This window comes from Hordeum vulgare, chromosome 4H (assembly GCF_904849725.1).
Source record: "Hordeum vulgare subsp. vulgare chromosome 4H, MorexV3_pseudomolecules_assembly, whole genome shotgun sequence".
In the NCBI taxonomy this organism is placed as follows: domain Eukaryota; kingdom Viridiplantae; phylum Streptophyta; class Magnoliopsida; order Poales; family Poaceae; genus Hordeum; species Hordeum vulgare.
In genome coordinates this window covers 415,356,072-415,372,798 of record NC_058521.1, presented here as the reverse complement: position 1 = coordinate 415,372,798, position 16,727 = coordinate 415,356,072, and positions in this window count along the sequence as shown.

The following is a 16,727-nucleotide window of genomic DNA, read 5'->3' as shown; positions in this document are numbered from 1 at the left end:
GAAACCCGAAATCATAATGGGTGTTATACGGGAGTGCTGCAGCCACTGCCTAAATAGCCGCCTCACGAAGTCGAGCAGCCGTCGCCTCCCTCTCATACTCCTCTGCCTCTCCTATGGTTATGTAGTATCTTCGTTTTACCTGAATGTCAAAGAAAGCAGGAGCAGGAAGGGTAATATGGAAAACACGCTGCCCGTTAAATATCAAGCGGTATAGGAGGGATCCATGATCTCTCTTAAGGAACTGGTAGCGTGTTAGAGCGACACGATCAAGGTAGGCTGTACGGAGAGGAGGGTCTTCTAGACGGATGGATACTCCAAGAAAATTTGCTAAGCGTGTAGCATAAACTCCACCAATGAAATCCCCCTCACTGGCATTTTTATTCAGCCTCCTTGCTATTATAGCTCCCATATTGAAGCTCCTGTCACCTGTTACTGCGCTCTTAAGGATACTAAGGTCGGAAGCGCATAGGTGACAATGTGCACCCTTGCCGTTAATGCACCTACCTATGAAGAGGGCAAGGTAGTGCAAGGCAGGGAAATGGATGCTTCCTATGGTGGCTTGCGTGATATCTCTGGTTTCTCCAACAGTTATACTGGAGACAAAGTCTCTGACCGAAGACTTAGAAGGATCATTAATATTACCCCCATCGGGTATCTTGCAAATCCTACTGAAATCCTCCAAATCCACGGTATAGGATTTATCGTATAGATCAAACAGTATGGATGAGTCACGGCCAACCGAAAATTTAAATCTACTCACGAAAGACGCAGTGAGCATAGCATACTATTCACATTTATCTGTGAGGAACTCTTCTAACCAGGCATTGCGGACAAGTGTATCAAACTCGTCCTTGAAACCTGCTTCAATCATGAACTCATCGGAAGTCCATTCACATGGTTGTATCGGTGCGTCCCTTAGTTGAAAAGGTTCAGGCTCCTGAAAAGAAAGACGAGGACCCTTCTTACTTGAGGAACCACCATGAAACTTCCTCCTGAACATAATTTCCTTTTGCTGAAATTTTTGAGGTTCCAGAGAAAAGTGAATAAAGACCCACCACACCTTGTAGCAACTACTCCTACTAGTGCCTAGAGACCGTATCACGCGCTAAAACTACTTGGGACCAGCTAAAATCAACCTTTCTAGCTCAAGAACAGGGTCACCAAGGTAGCAAGAATATGCGAAGGATAAAGCACTAGAGCAAAAACTAATTGGACCAATGGAGGAGTCACTTACCAAGGAGTAATTTCCCCAAAACGGTTCGGGGAATGGTGCTTTGAGCAAGGCGATCGAAAATCACAGCCAAATGAGCAAGAACACGGGTTTGAGCTGCGAAACAATTTTTTTCTGGAGGTGGAAGAAGAGGCTCGGAGCTGGAATGAGTGGAGGGGGTTGATACGTCTCAAACGTATCTATAATTTTTGATGGTTTCACGCTGTTATCTTGCCTTCTTTGTATGTTTTATGTACCTTTTTATATTTTTTGGGACTAACTTATTAATTCAGTGCCAAGTGCCAGTTCCTGTTTTTCCGTGTTTTTGACTCTTTTCAGATCTGATTTTGGAACGGAGTCAAAACGGAATAAAAACCCCGAAATGATTTTTTCCCGAACGAAAGAAGACCAGGGAGCCTTTGGGCCAAGCCAGGTGGGCCCCAGGGAGCCCACAAGATCTCACCACGCCACCAGAGGGGGAGGCGGCGGTGGGAAAGCTTGTGGACATCCTGGACACCCCCTGACCTAGGTCTTGCGCCTATATATTCCCAAATATTCCGCAAAAAATCAGGAGAGCCTCGAAAATACTTTTCCGCCGCCGCAAGCTTCCGTTTCCGCGAGATCTCATTTGGAGACCCTTCCCGACGCCCTGCCGGAGGGGACTTTGGAGGTGGAGGGCTTCTTCATCATCATCATCACCCCTCCAATGACTCGTGAGTAGTTCACTTCAGACCTATGGGTCCGTAGTTAGTAGCTAGATGGCTTCTTCTCTCTCTTGGATCTTCAATACAAAGTTCTCCATGATCTTCATGGGGATCTATCCGATGTAATCTTCTTTGGCGGTGTGTTTGTTGAGATCCAATGAATTGTGGACTTGTGATCAGATTATCTATGATATATATTTGAGTCTTTGCTAATTTCTTATATGCATGATTTGATATCCTTGTAAGTCTCTCCGAGTCTTGGGTTTTGTTTGGCCAACTAGATCTATGATTCTTGCAATGGGAGAAGTGCTTGGTTTTGGGTTCTGCCATGTGGTGACCTTTCCCAGTGACAGTAGGGGCAGCAAGGCACACATCAAGCAGTTGCCATCAAGGGTAAAAAGATGGGGTTTTTATCATTGGTTTGAGATTATCCCTCTACATCATGTCATCTTGCTTAAGGTGTTACTGTGTTCTTATGGGCTTAATACACTAGATGCATGCTGGATAGCGGTCGACGTGTGGAGTAGTAGTAGATGCAGAAAGTATCGGTCTACTTGTTTCGGATGTGATACCTATAGAAATAATCATTGCATAGATATCGTCATGACTCTGCACAGTTCTATGAATTGCTCGACAGTAATTTGTTTACCCACCATCTACTTGCTTTCATGAGAGAAGCCACTAGTAAACACTACGGCCCCCGGGTCTATTCACATCCATCATTTACAACTCCGCTTTTACTTTGCTTTGTTACTTTGTTGCTTTCAGTTCTCACTTGGCAAACAATCTATAAGGGATTAACAACCCCTTCTTAGCGTTGGGTGCAAGCTTTTGTGTTTGTGCAGGATCTTGAGATACTCTTCCGCCGGATTGATACCTTGGTTCTCAAACTGAGGGAAATACTTACCGTCGCTGTGCTACATCACCCTTTCCGCTTCGAGGGAACACCAACACAAGGCTCCAAGGCCACGGGGGAAATCCTTTGCATACTTGCCTAGGAAGTCCCTTAAGGCGTAGCCATAGTAGAAAGATCAAGCCAAGTATTTTCCCGTCGACGTGCCTATCTCTGGCGCTGTTGGAAGGTCTTTTGTGCAGTAGTAGAAGTATTTCTGGCACCGTTGCCAGGGATACACAGCAAACTTCAGAAGTATTTCTGGCACCGTTGCCGGGGAGGAGAAATCAAGATCTATCCAAGTAGGTCTCACAAACTCTTCTCTTGCATTTACTTTTGTTGCCAGTTGCCTCTCGTTTTCCTCTCCCCCACCTCACATTTGCCATTTTCATTTGCCTTTCTCCTTTGCCTTCTTCGTTTGCCTTTTTTGTTCGCCCTTTTCTCTCGTTTGCCTTTCCGTTGCTTGTGTGCTTTGTGCCTTCAATATGCTTGCATCTTCGCTTGCTGAAAATCTATTGATATGGATCCTCATCCACTAGCTAGTCTCCTTAAGAGACACACTATTGTGGAACGAATTGCTAGTGAGTTGAGGGCAATTGATTATTTTTATGGAGTTTTGCTTAAGATGCGTGAATCTGAAAATTGTGAGGAAGAAATTCATGAAGTGATTCACGAGGGCTCCTTGGATGAAAAGCATGATTGCAATGGTTTCACTATAAATTCTATTAGTGACAATCATGCCAAAAATATGCAAAACCCTAAGCTTGGGGATGCTAGTTTTGCTTTGACCACTACTTGTTGCAATAATCATGCTTGGGGTGATGATATTTCTTATGATCTTGAAAATTTGTTCAAACCCCATGATGAATATGATATTTGTAATAATATTGGAAGTGAGTTTGGAGAAGTCATGACTTTAGATGATAATCCCACTATTTTTGAAGAGCGTCAACTTTGCATGCATGTGGATCATGAAAAGAATATCCTATGGGATAGCTATATTGTTGAATTTGAATATGATCCCACATGTAATTGCTATGAGAGAGGAAAATATTGTGGTAGAAACTTTCATGTTACCAAAATACCTCTCGTTATGTTGAGATTGCTATTGTCTCTTTCTTCTTCCTTGCATATGGCAACTATTGGTTGTCTTGACAATCTGTTTTCCTATAAAATGCCTATGCATAGGAAGTATGTTAGACTTAGATGTGGTTGTCACATGCTTTAGGATGCTCTCGTTGTGCTTTAATTCTTGTCTTTTGTGAGAGCATCATTGAATGCCTAGCTAAGGGCGTTAAACAAAAGCGCTTGTTGGGAGGCAACCCAACGAATTTATCCTTTTTCTTTCTGTTTTGTGTTTTCCACACTTTCAAAATTCTGTTATGATTGTGTTTTTTGTGTTTCTTTTTGCGTTTGTGCCAAGCAAAACCGTTATGATATGTCTTGAGGATGATCGTTTGGTCATGCTGGGAAAGACAGAAACTTTCTTCTCACGAAAAGAATTTTCGTTTTTTTTCTGTAAGAGCTTTTGAGTTGATTCTTTTTTCTGCCGATTGCTACGCAAATTCTTCAGACTGACATAAGTTTTCAGAATTTGTGAAGTACCAGAGGTATACGAAACATACAGATTGCTACAGACTGGTCTGCTGTTAACAGATTCTGTTTTTGTTGTGTTGGTTGCTTATTTTGATGAAACTATGGATAGTATCGGGGGTATTAGCCATGGAAGATTGAAAATACAGTAACCCAACATCAGCACAAGTAGAATTTAAGTTTGCTACAGTACCTAAGGAAGTGGTGGTTTGCTTTCTTGTACTAATGTTATCACGAGTTTCTGTTTAAGTTTCGTGTTGTGAAGTTTTCAAGTTTTGGGTGAAGTTCTTATGGACAAAGAGATAAAAGAGTGGCAAGAGCTCAAGCTTGGGGATGCCCAAGGCACCCCAAGAGATTCAAGGATGCCGTAAAAGCCTAAGCTTGGGGATGCCCCGGGAAGGCACCCCCTCTTTCGTCTTCAATCCATCGGTAACGTTACTTGGGGCTATATTTTTATTCACCACATGTTATGTGATTTTTCTTGGAGCGTCTTGTATCGTAGGAGTCTTTTATTTTTGTTGTGTCACAATCATCCTTGCTGCACACCTAGAGAGAGAGAGACATGCACACACCGTGATTTTGTCGAGCTTCACTTATATCTTTTGGTAGACAATTCAGCTCGCATGTGTTTCACTAATATCTTTTGAGCTAGATACTTTTGCTCTATGTGCTTCACTTATATCTTTTAGAGTGCAGCGGTGCGTGGCTTGGTAGTTGATCTATGCTTTGAAAGTAGTCTCAAAAGGGGTAGTTATCCAAAGGGATACGAAAACTTCCTCCTTCATGTGCATTGAATAGTTAGAGAAGTTTGATTCACCTCAAATAGTTTTGAGTTGTGGTTATGGTAATATTGAAGTCATGCTAGTAAGGTGTTGTGGATCTAGAAATACTTGTGTTGAAGTTAGTGATTCCCGTAGCATGCACGTATGGTGAACCGCTATGTGATGAAATTTGAGCATGATTAGTATATTGATTGTCATCCTTTGCGTGGCGGTCGGGATCGTGCGATGGTTTATACCTACCAACCCTTCCCCTAGGAGTATGCGTTGAATGCTTTGTTTCGATTACTAATAAAACTTTTGCAACAAGTATATGAGTTCTTCATGACTAATGTTGAGTCCATGATTTAGATGCACTTTCACCTTCCACCATCACTATCTTCTTAGTGCCGTACAACTTTCGCCGGTGCACAAAACCCACCATTAGCCTCCCTCAAAACAGCCACCATACCTACCTACTATGGCTTTTTCAAAGTCATTCCGAGATATATTGCCATGCAACTACCACCATGATATGTGCCACTACGTCTACATTGCCTTTGCACGATCGTAATATAGCTAACATGATGTTTCCATTGATGTCTATGCCATGCTAGATCATTGCCACGGTACACTACCGAAGGCATTCCATATAGAGTCATAATTGCTCTAAGTTTTGAGTTGAAAGTGTGATGATCATCATTATTAGAGCATTGTCCCATGTGAGGAAATAAAAGAGGCCAAAGAAGCCCATAAAAAAGAGGCCAAAGAGCCCACCAAAAAAAAGAGAGAGAAAAAGAGAGAAGGGACAATGCTACCACTTTTTCCACACTTGTGCATTTTGAGCACCAAGATCTTCATGATTGAGAGTCTCTCGTTTTGTCACCACCATATAGCTAGTGGGAAATTCTCATTATATAACTTGGCTTGTATATTCCAATGATAGGCTTCCTCAAAATTGCCTTAGGTCTTTGTGAGCAAGCAAGTTGGATGCACACCCACTAGTTTTCTTTAAGAGCTTTCACATACTTGTAGCTCTAGTGCATCATTTGTATGGCAATCCCTACTCATTCACATTGATATCTATTGATGAGCATCTCCACAGCTCATTAATATGCCTAGTTAATGTGACTATCTTCTCCTTTTTTCCTTGCAAACTCCACCACGTTCCACACCATCTATAGTGCTATAACCATGGCTCACGCTCATGTATTGCGTGAGAGTTGAAATTTTTGAGAAAGTAAAGGTGTGAAACAATTACTTGGCCAATACTGGGGTTGTGCATGATTTAAACTCGTTGTGCAATGGTGATAGAGCATAGCCAGACTATATGCTTTTGTAGGGATAACTTTCTTTTGGCCTTGTTATTTTGAAAGTTCATGATTACTTTGCTAGTTTGCTTGAATTATTATTGTGTCCACGTCAATAGAAAACTATTGTTTTGAATCTAATGGATCTGAACATTCACATCACATAAGAGGAATTACAAAGGACACCTATGCTAGGTAGCATGAAAGCATCAAAAATTCATTCTTATCACTTCACTACTCGAGGACGAGCAGGAGTTAAGCTTGGGGATGCTTGATACTTCTCAAACGTATCTATAATTTTTGATGGTTTCACGCTGTTATCTTGCCTTCTTTGTATGTTTTATGTACCTTTTTATATTTTTTTGGGACTAACTTATTAATTCAGTGCCAAGTGCCAGTTCCTGTTTTTTCCGTGTTTTTGACTCTTTTCAGATCTGATTTTGAAACGGAGTCCAAACGGAATAAAAACCCCAAAATGATTTTTTGCCGAACGAAAGAAGACCAGGGAGCCTTTGGGCCAAGCCAAGTGGGCCCCAGGGAGCCCACAAGCTCTCACCACGCCACCAGGGGGAGGCGGCGGTGGGCAAGCTTGTGGCCACCCTGGCCGCCCCCTGACCTAGGTCTTGCGCCTATATATTCCCAAATATTTCACAAAAAATCAGGAGAGCCTCGAAAATACTTTTCCGCCACCGCAAGCTTCCGTTTCCAAGAGATCTCATGTGGAGACCCTTCTCGGCGCCCTGCCGGAGGGGACATTGGAGGTGGAGGGCTTCTTCATCATCATCATCGCCGCTCCAATGACTCGTGAGTAGTTCACTTCAGACCTACGGGTCCGTAGTTAGTAGCTAGATGGCTTCTTCTCTCTCTTGGATCTTCAATACAAAGTTCTCCATGATCTTCATGGGGATCTATCCGATGTAATCTTCTTTGGCGGTGTGTTTGTCGAGATCCGATGAATTGTGGACTTGTGATCTGATTATCTATGATATATATTTGAGTCTTTGCTGATTTCTTATATGCATGATTTGACATCCTTGTAAGTCTCTCCGAGTCTTGGGTTTTGTTTGGCCAACTAGATCTATGATTCTTGCAATGGGAGAAGTGCTTGGTTTTGGGTTCTGCCATGTGGTGACCTTTCCCAGTGACAGTAGGGGCAGCAAGGCACACATCAAGCAGTTGCCATCAAGGGTAAAAAGATGGGGTTTTTTATCATTGGTTTAAGATTATCCCTCTACATCATGTCATCTTGCTTAAGGCGTTACTCTATTCTTATGGACTTAATACACTAGATGCATGCTGGATAGCGGTTGACGTGTGGAGTAATAGTAGTAGATGCAGAAAGTATCGGTCTACTTGTTTTGGACCTGATGCCTATAGAAATAATCATTGCATAGATATCGTCACGACTCTGCACAGTTCTATCAATTGCTCGACAGTAATTTGTTCACCCACCGACTACTTGCTTTCATGAGACAAGCCACTAGTAAACACTACGGCCTCCGGGTCTATTCACATCCATCATTTACAGCTCCGCTTTTACTTTGCTTTGTTACTTTGTTGCTTTCAGTTCTCACTTGGCAAACAATCTATAAGGGATTGACAACCCCTTCATAGCGTTGGGTGCAAGCTTTTGTGTTCGTGTAGGATCTTGAGATACTCTTCCGCCGGATTGATACCTTGGTTCTCAAACTGAGGGTAATACTTACCGTCGCTGTGCTACATCACCCTTTCCACTTCGAGGGAACACCAACGCAAGGCTCCAAGGCCACGGGGGAAATCCTTTGCATACTTGCCTAGGAACTCCCTTAAGGCGTAGCCGCAGCAGAAAGATCAAGCCAAGTATTCTCCTGTCGACGTGCCTATCTCTGGCACCGTTGGAAGGTATTTTTTGCAGTAGCAGAAGTATTTCTGGCACCATTGCCAGGGATACACAGCAAACATCAGGGGTCCCTGTGGGCCCCACAAGCTTGCACTCCACCACTAGGGGGGTGGCAGTGGCAGGGCTTGTGGCCCACTGGTCTGGCCCCCAGGCAAGCTCTCAGGCCCAGTAATTTTCAAAAATTCCAGAAAAAATCATACTAAATTTTCAGGACCATCGGAGAACTTTTATTTTCGAGGTATTTTTCTCCGGGACGCTAAAACAGAAAATAGGAAAAACTAAGCTAATTCTACCATTTTTCTTCTAAGCAACAGAAAAATGAAAGCTTAAAACAGAGGTATGTGACTCTTTGATTCATCCATTTCATGGTCATCGAAAGAAATCCGTCAATGGGGTTGATCAAGTCCTCATGACAAAACGTTCTCGAATCGCAAGAGAGAACGGAGAATTTTCAAATAGCCACTAAGTCACCTCAATGGGGATATGTATCTCCCCAACAAGCAAATCATACTTCATCTTGACACGAGGAATAGGGCATTCAAAGCTCCCAATAAGAATCGATGAAGTCTTTTCGATAGCATTGATGCAATGTACTTGATATCGTTTCTTCGGAAAGTGCACTGTGTGCTCATTACCGTTGACATGGAAAGTGACATTGCCTTTGTTGCAATCTATAACAGCCCCTGCAGTGTTTAAAAAGGGTCTTCCAAGGATGACAGCCATGGCATCGTCCTTGGGAATATCCAAGATAACAAAGTCTGTTAAGATAGTGGTGTTAGCAACCACAACAGGCACATCCTCGCAAATGCCGATAGGGAAAGCAGTTGATTTGTCGGCCATTTGCAGAGAAATTTTAGTGGGTGTCAACTTATCCAATTCAAGTCTACAATAAAGAGAGAGCGGCATAACACTAACACCGGCTCCAAGGTCACATAAGGCAGTTCTTACGTAGTTTCCTTTAATGGACCAAGGTATAGTGGGCGCTCCAGGATCACCAAGTTTCTTAGGAGTTCCACCTTTGAAAGTGTAATTGGCAAGCATGGTGGAGATATCAAGATCTGGTATCTTTCTTTTATTAGTCACGATATCTTTCATGTACTTGGCATACAGAGACATCTTGAGCATATCATTTAACCGCATCTGCAGAAAGATGGGTCTTATCATCTCAACGAAGCGCTCAAAATCCTCATCATCCTTTTTCTTGGATGGCTTAGGAGGAAAGGGCATAGATCTCTGAACCCATGGTTCCCTTTCTTTACCATGCTTCCTAGCAGTGAAGTCATTCTTATTGCATTTCTTATGTTGTGGGTTATCAGGATTAACCGTAGGTTCAATCTCCACATCCTCATCATTGCTAGGTTGAGCATTATTATGAACATCACTGTCCATATTGTCACCAGATTCATGTTCATCACCAAATTGCGTTTCTGCATCAAACGCAGAAATATCATTAGGTTCTTCAGGTGTGACAGTATTTGGTGAACTAACATGCAAGCTTCTATCATCCTTCTTCTCCTTAAGATGACTAGGTGTATCAGCATTGATTCCTTGAGAATCTTGATCAATTCTCTTAGGATGACCTTCAGGAAACAAAGGTTCCTGAGTCATTTTGCCTCCTCTAGTAATGACTCTGACAGAGTTGTCATTTAATTCATTGAGCAAGTTATTCTGAGCTTTAAGTACTTGTTCTACCTGAGTAGTAATCATAGAGGCATGTTTACTCAGAAGCTTCAGATCATTGACATTTCTGTCTACACAAGCACTTAAATGGCTAAGCATACGAGTACTTTGTTCCAAATGTCTGCTAACATAATCATTGAAACTCTGTTGTTTGGCAACAAAGTTGTCAAATTCATCAAAGCATAGGCTAGCAGGTTTGTCAAAAGGGATATCACTATCATCAAACCTACGTAGAGAATTCACTTCTACTACCTATATCGGGTTATCGATACCATGGATCTCTTTGATAAGTGGTAGATTTTTGACATCTTTAGATCTAATGCCTTTCTCTTGCATAGATTTCTTGCCTTCTTGCATATCTTCGGGACCGAGGAATAGAATACCTCTTTTCTTAGGAGTTGGCTTAGGAGGTGGTTCGGGAATAGTCCAAGCATTATTGTTGATCAAGATGTTATTCAGTAGAGTCTCAGCTTGTTCTACATTTCGTTCCCTAAAAACACAACCGGCGCAACTATCTAGGTGGTCTCTAGAGGCATCAGTAAGTCTGTTATAGAGGATATCAAGTATCTCGTTCTTCTTAAGAGGGTGATCGCGCAAAGTATTTTGTAGCTGGACGAGCCTCCCCCAAGCTTGTGGGAGACTCTCTTCTTGGAGTTGAGCAAAGTTGTATATTTCCTGCAAGGCAGCTTACTTCTTATGGGCAGGGAAATATTTCTCATAGAAGTAATAGACCATATCCTGGGGACTACTCATACATCCATGAGCAAGAGAGGTGAACCAGGCTTTAGCGTCATCCTTTAGAGAGAAAGGAAACAACTTAAGGATATAGTAGTGGCGGATCTTCTCCTCATTAGTGAAAAGGGTGGCTATATCGTGTAGTTTGGCAAGATGGGCTACGACCGTCTCTGACTCATAACCGTGAAAAGGATCAGATTCGACTAGAGAGATTATCTTAGGGTCGACAGAGAATTCATAATCCTTATCGGTAATAAATATAGGTGAAGTGGCAAACGTCGGGTCGTATTTCATCCTAGCTTCCAGAGATTTTTCCTTCCACTTGAGAAGTAATTTCTCAGCGTCATAGGCATCCTTACACGCAAGAAAATCCTCAGCTATCTCTCCCTCCATAACGTAACCCTCAGGTATATCAGGCAATTCATATCTAGGAGAGCTAGATCTAACAGGAGCAAACACAGGTTCTATCTCAATAGTATCGGCAGTTTCAGAAGCATCACGAGCATTGGCAGTAACTCTAGCAATATGAGCATCATGAAATACCCCTAGTGGAACATCAGGCAAAGTAGTATCTCTAGCAGTATCAAGCATATCATCATCGGGCATAGCATCTCTATCAATATCAAGCATAACATCTCTGGCAGTATCAAGCATAATATCATCAGGCATAGCATCTCTAGCAGTATCAGGCATAGTATCAAGCATAGCATCTCTAGCAGTAGCATCATAAGCATCATCAAGCACAGGCGACATATCAAGATTTCTAGCAGGAGGTGATGTCACAAACTTACTCATAACTGAAGGTGAATCAAGTGCAGAGCTAGATGGCAATTCCTTACCTCCCCTCATAGTTGAGGGCAAGACTTTGGTCTTCGGATCCTTCAGATTCTTCATAAATTTTCAGGACGTTTGGAGAACTTTGATTTCTGCACAAAAACAACACCAAGGCAATTCTGCTGAAAACAGCGTCGGTCCAGGTTAGTTCCATTCAAATCATGCAAATTAGAGTCCAAAACAAGGGAAAAAGAGTTTGGAAAAGTAGATACGATGGAGAAGTATCAATGCCTGCTTGGAGAATGTACACTGAACCCATCTTGTGACTAGCCAAGTACTTGTGTGAAATTGTCTTGTACATATTGGCAATTGAGTTGTGACTTTGCTTTGCTTCTACATACACATCTACATCTCGATCTTCCTACTTGGGGGAACCAATGATAGCAGCCAATTCAGAAATTGTGGCTTCATACTTGTGACCATCAGTCATCCAGACTAAAGAGTCATCATAGAAATTAACAGTTGCATATAATTGCATGATCGTATTGTCATTCCATGGGGTCATCTCTTTGCCAACAAACTTTCCAATGTCCACTAACCTTAAGTTCTCTTGGACATGGGGAAAGAAATTCTCATTTTGCTAGAGATATGCCAAGTCGACATACATCATATCACTGACAGCAGGACTCTTGTCAAACAAGACAGTCTCAGAAAAATCTTGTTGTTCCTTGGTGTGAAACCTTGAATCAACAACAGTTCTTCTTCTGACAGCATATGGATCATTAGCTCTCCACTTTCTTAGTCTGGCATCCTTCCTCTTCTTCATATCTTCTCTACTGGATAAGCAGCATTGTTAATTAGAAGGGTTGGTTTGAGCTTACTGAGAATTGGTACATTCTCATCTTCTTGCTCCTCTACAGCATGGGCACTGGATGCAGGTCCTTTGCTCTTGGTAGCTGCAGGTATGTCCTTGGTAGTCCTTTTGGGAGCTACATCCTTCTTTGCTTTGGCAGGAGGCTTCGGAGCAGATTTCATTGCATCAAACATCAACTTCTTTTTCTTGGGAGGAACTTGGATCTCCTTAGAAGCTTCTTCCTCAACATCTTCTGGGTCTTCAAACATTGCAGTCTTTCTCCCAACAAGATAACAATTATCTTCCCGGGCCTCTTCACACCAGCCTTCTTAGCAGGTGCATCCTTGGAAAGTGATGTGCTTTTCCTAACATATTCAGGTGATCTCAGATCAACAGGTTTTGGGGATATTATCCCGCCATGAGACCCGCCCTAAGAGGCTGGGTCAAGATGATGGCGTCTCAAACATTTCATGTTCAAGATGGGACATAACTTATTGAGCAGAAGGCGTAAGGTGAAGTTAGAAGCGCTGGCTATAGCCCAAGGAATAAAGATGGCGACTTGTGGCCCATATAGGATAGGGGCTTTGAGAAGTTTCCTTGCGATAAAAGTAAGGTGAGTTAGATATATGTCACGTCATGAATAATACGTGACCCGGACTCTTGTAACCCTAGGGCCTCGACCTGTATATAAAGGCGGGTCTCTAGGGCTGATAGACTTAAGTTATCACCAATCGGGAGTTAGGTCAGGCAAATCCGCACCCTTGTAAACGATTTCGACATCAATATACATAGAGCAGGGCATAGGCTTTTACCTCAATGAGAGGGGCCGAACCTACAGAAAATCGTCTCTTGCTCCCTACTAACCCCTTTGAGTCGCCACATGGTTGCGATGCCCCCATCACTAAGTACTTCCAGGAGGACATCTGCTGTGACAAAACCACGTTGGTTGGCCCCCACCATGGGGCATGCACACGGTGGAGTTGAGTTTTCAAAGGGAACCCTTCTAGGGTTCGGGAGCTTCGCGGTCGGTCTCATGACTAAGAGCCGTCGTGGAAGGTACTACATCGACAATTCAGGTTGGGGTCCCAAGGACGGTTCAATCGAATCAGGTTACCGGGTCCCCTTTGGTAAGATTCACGTCTTCATCGGCAAGATCGGAACATTGGTCTCTGAGCCGTACATCTGCACCGACATCATCGGGCCGGCTCGGCTTGCTCAACCCGCCAAGCCTCGGATCGAGCGGCGTCACGTCTTCGTCGGCTTCACACAGGGGTTAGCCTTCCGGATGAACCGGAAGATGGTGGAGATACCCCTATTAACTCTGACGGTGAGTCATCAATTGGAGATACTTATTCAATTTGTCCCCTCTCCGAGGGAAGGCTTGGGGGCTTTCCTGAGGCGGCAATCTCTGAAGGGCAACAGGAACCGCCATGCCAAGTCGCCATCTACATGGCGGGGGCAACGGTGGTTCAAAATCAGCCAAACGCAGTGACCTCTAACGGGGCCAGCGGGTATGGAAAGACGCCGACCCAAGCCATGACAGATCTGATGGATGAGATGTCAAAACTCATGGCAGTCGCCATGACGGCTGATAACCAAGAGGAAGTCAATGCAGATCTGGACAAACTTCAGGAGGAGATGGCACAAACACAACATGAGATCGATGCTGAGAAGACCCGGATGGCGGATCATCAGGCTCGGATTGACGAAGTGGTAGAGCGCTTGAAGTTGGAAGCATGGCGACTTGAGCGTCAGCGAGTCGCATCTGATGCCGTCCATCAGAGGACGCATCAGAGTCGTATCCCAACCATCGTTAACCCTACACGTCTGTTAACCAACCCACATACGCCTGGCACGGAGCATAGCCCGCCTCGCCAGAATAATCCACAGGTCGAGATTGTCCAGCAGCCAATGCAACCCCCACCGATCCTGCAGGCGGCTCAACACTTCCAAACACCCCAAGGTCACTTATCCAACCTGGTGGATAACATGCTGGCTGCGACCCACCACTTGGAGTCTCTCCCTATTCGTGGAAACACCACACTTGAGGTGGAAGCAAGGAACGCCATTGAGATGTTAAAGACGGCGATGGTCCAACAGTCACAGTTTTCATATAGTCGTGATCGATTGCCCTCCATGCCACAGGCAAGCCATACAAAGAGTCATCCAGATGACCCCCCGACGGTTTCCAGCGGGGTCATCGACTACAACCTCAAGTCAACCTGTCTATCATGTGCTTTGTGCAACGAGTGCATGCCCAAAGACTTCAAGGGCCCTCGTACGGTGCCCAATTATACACCTGATCTTAAGCCGGGGGCATGGGTTGAGAGCTATGAGTTGGCTATGGACATGCTTGACGCTACTGATGTGGTTTGCACCAAGTATTTCACCATGATATTAGAGGGACCGGCTCGCACGTGGTTGAAAAACTTACCACCCACTTCCATCAACACTAAGGTAGAACTCAAGGAGTGTTTCGTTAAGAACTTTCGAGGGACTTGCAAGCGTCCAATGACGATTGTAGATCTTCAACATTGTGTTCAGCGGGCGTATGAGTCAGGTCATCACTGGACGAGGCGGGTCACGGAGATTATCCATTCTTTGGATGACATCACGGCGGCCCAGGTTGTGCTGATCTTGAAAAAGAACTGTCATTTTCAGCCTCTGGTGTTGAAGCTCGACCGTCTTAAGCGAAAGGTGTAGGATATGGGCGAGTTGATGGACACCCTCACCAGTTACACCGAGTCAGACAGCACGAAGGATGCCGGCTTGTGAAGTTAAAAGGGGAGATGGAGCTAAGGGCCACTTCTAGACTCACAAGCGCAACAGTAACCAGGGAGGTCAAGAAAAAAGAGGCAGCAAGATGGCGTGTATGATTTTGTTGCTAACGCCAATGCCGGACCCAAAAACTAGCACTGGAACATCGGTCAGGATCGGGGTTTTAGCGGAAGAAAACCGCTCAATTACGAAGAACTTCTTAAGGGACCTTTCCCTAAGCATAGTACCCCAGGTGCCCCGTCTGCTACTCTTGGGAAAACTATTTTGTAATGCAGGAATTCCTTCTTCAAGCGTCCAGAAACCACCAAGGAGGTAACAAAGGCGCCTAGTTGGGTCAATTTTGCTCGGGCGGGTCACGAGGTGGCTCCTTCGGTGATTTTTCTAACCCGGGTCCTCAAGGGCGAGGTGGCTCACGTAACAATGGCGGACAGTCGTCTGGCCAAGGTAGTCAACAATATAATGACCAGGGCGGCTTCCAGCAGTCAAACAACCAGGGCGGCTTTCAGAGCAACCCTAAGGAGTTTAATGGCGGTCAATATCATGTCTTCACCACTAACACCTGTAGAAGGGATAAGAAAATAAAGCAGAGGGCAATCAACATGGCTGAGACGACGGTTCCCAGATACCTAAACTGGTCTGAATAGCCTATCACGTGGAGTAGAGCTGATCACCCTCCCCAGATTGATAACCCTGGCGACTTGGCGTTGGTGGTGGCGCCTCAGGTTGGGGGATACACACTTTCTAAGGTCCTTATGGATGGAGATAGCAGCATCAACATCATGTACTATGATACCTTCCGGCGGATTAACTTCACTGAGAAGTACTTGATGCCTTCAACCACGGTTTTTCATAGCATTGTGCTGGGCAAGTCGGCGTATCCTGTTGGGCGGATCATGTTGAATGTGTATTTTGGTGACGAGTCCAATTACAGGAGTGAAGCGTTGATGTTTGAGGTGGTCAAAATTAGGAGTCCTTACCATGCTCTGTCCGGCCAGCCGGCTTATGCCCGTTTCAAGGTCTGGCCTTGCTATGTATACCTTAAGCTTAAGATGCCTGGTCTTAAGGGAACCATCACAGTCAATGGAGATCGAAAGATAGCACATGAGTGGGAAGAAGGAGATGCCGCATATGCTGAGTCGGCGTGCGCTGCCGAAGAGTTGAAGTTCCACAAGGCCAATGTGGACCCAGCTCACATGAGCCCGCTCAAAAAACCAACTGTTGATTCTCAGCCGCCCCTTAAGTTCAAGTTGGCAGATGATACCAAACAAGTTGATTTCACCCCAGGCGACTCTTATAAGAAGTTTACTATTGGTACAAGTATGGATCCCAAATAGGAAAGGCGCTCATCGAATTCATCCATGAGAATCGGGACATCTTCGCATGGAAACCTTCTGACATGCCAGGAGTACCGAGAGAGTTCGCTCAGCACCATCTCAATGTAGATCCCAAGATGAAGCAGGTCCGTTAGTACCTCTGTCGTTTCAATTAGAAGAGGCGTAAAGCAATTGGAGAAGAAGTCGCCGGGCTCTTGGCCGCCGGGTTCATCGTCGAGGTCTTTCAT